General features: G+C 44.2%; 1 protein-coding gene across 6 annotated transcripts in view; it reads left to right on the top strand.

Annotated features, from left to right (window-relative positions):
* Positions 1-1,295: 1,295 nt before the first annotated feature.
* Positions 1,296-1,973, top strand: part of LOC136843428 (zinc finger and BTB domain-containing protein 24-like) — a 24,960-nt gene continuing 24,282 nt past the window's right edge. The window contains exon 1 of one of the 6 annotated variants that reach the window (XM_067111887.1): positions 1,296-1,428. The gene's annotated coding sequence lies outside the window, so the exon portion shown is untranslated. The other 5 variants (XM_067111881.1, XM_067111880.1, XM_067111884.1 and 2 more) reach the window with 5 other exon arrangements.

The following is a 1,973-nucleotide window of genomic DNA, read 5'->3' as shown; positions in this document are numbered from 1 at the left end:
ATATATATATATATTATATACATATATATATTTATATATAGATATATATGCATATATATATAATATATATACGCATGTGTGTATGTATGTATGTATGTCTATTTGTATCATGGTACCTCCTCAACACAATATATCCAGAGGAACTGACCTATTGTACTCTTATAGTAGACATGGAAATTCAAGAACTCGTGCTCTGTGGTTTGCTGGTGGGTACTTATGCCTCCTGAGGATTGGCTGAAAAAAAATAAATATCATCATTATCACATATAAAAATAAGAATGTAAATTAAAATGTTAGATGAAATAGCCTTCCACGATTCTGTGCTTCTCTAACGGTAATTGTTTGTCATTTATTTAACGCTGAATGGTTAACAGCTGTGTAATTAAACAAATTAATGCCTGGTACATTAGCCAACCGTTGTTGCTTGCCTCAGATAGCTGAGGTCTGTTGAGAAATATTCTGTGCTTTTTTTTAGTAATTACAAAAGACGGGAGTAGACCCTTTTCTTTCATCCGGGCTCGTGACCGGAACTGTTGCAACTTGCAAGCAGCACCCGTCAAGAATATTATAATGGAATCCATGCATTTCCTATCCACCTCCCCAAAGGAAGTTCAGTCTAAATTTGATAAAGATGGTTGGTAGTAAAAATCAAGCTTGCCTTCGAAAGCAGTCTCGAGTTGCTGAAGTCAAGGCAATTTCGTCGTAAGAGGAGAATTAGTCATGAAAGTTTTGCTAAAAATACAACGCAATAAGAAGTAAAATAAACGAATAAATCGAATTTCATATAATTAAAGAAATTCATAAACATTTTTACCTTCCTCTCGTCCTTTAACCAACACTGAAAGGGGATGGGAGTGCTTGATAAGGGGGGCAGGGGGGCAGGGGGGGAGGGAGGAAGGGAGGACTGTTGCTGTTCTCAGATGAGAAAAGGGCTGTAGATATAGCCTATGCATCACAGACCATTTATTTCTATTTCACGTCAATATACGTTGTACTTCTCGTCCTTGCTAACCGTGTAGGATTCACTACAGTAAATGTAGCATCATTATTTATCACAGCACTGTTTTAAATATCAAGATAAATCCCAGCTGTACCTTATCACAAACATCAATTTGGAAGGCTTTTTTTGGATATATTAGCAGTCATGGAAAAGAGAAAGAGAATAAACCTGAAGTGACAAGACTTGGAAGACGCCAGTGAGTGAGAAAAGCATCCGGGGACATAAAGGTTTGGGGTCGAGAGAGAGAGAGAGAGAGAGAGAGAGGAGAGAAAGAGAGAAAGAGAAGCGACGCTCAGGCCGCGCTGTGCATGAGGCAGAGGAGTAGCGAGGAGGAGGAGGAGGCTTCTGGTGGAGCTGCTGCAAGAGTTTGGGTGTTGTGGCGTCAGGCAGCAGCAGCAGCAGCAGCGGCAGAGGGTTACGGGCCGTTGGTAGGTACCAGCCAGGGTGTTGGGTGGGTGACGCGTCGGGTGGTGGCCATGGCTGGTGCTAGTTCCCTCTACCCGGACGGGCAGCTGCAGGTGGTGGCGGGTTCTTTGTGTAGGGCAGGGAGGAAGGGTGGAAGGAAGGCAGGCTGGCGGACGGCGGCGGCGGGGAATCAGCCACGACCCCCCGTCGTCAGGAGAGAGAGAGACTCCACACAGACTCACCAACTCACGAACGAACGCGATCACAACAACACCATAGAAAACGTTGTTGATCAGGCATCAGAGAAAACGTCCCTCGCACGTGGTCCGATCATTTGTGAAAACAAGACTTTAAATTCTGAACCAACAGCGATCAATGTGGATTTTGTTGTTTTCGTTTGAAATGACGGAATAAGCAATTGAGAAGTTAGGTGAACGTCTTAATAAGGCATTATTATCCTGAAGGAGTGTTGGAGGTGTCGTGGTGTGGCGTGGGCGCGGCGGTTAGGGCTGCGGGCGAGTGTTGGGTCTCTCACTCTCAGTACACTCGGTGGGGCCTTCTGCTGCTG

This window comes from Macrobrachium rosenbergii, chromosome 11 (assembly GCF_040412425.1).
Source record: "Macrobrachium rosenbergii isolate ZJJX-2024 chromosome 11, ASM4041242v1, whole genome shotgun sequence".
Lineage (NCBI taxonomy): Eukaryota > Metazoa > Arthropoda > Malacostraca > Decapoda > Palaemonidae > Macrobrachium > Macrobrachium rosenbergii.
This window is presented reverse-complemented; position numbering and strand designations above follow the sequence as displayed.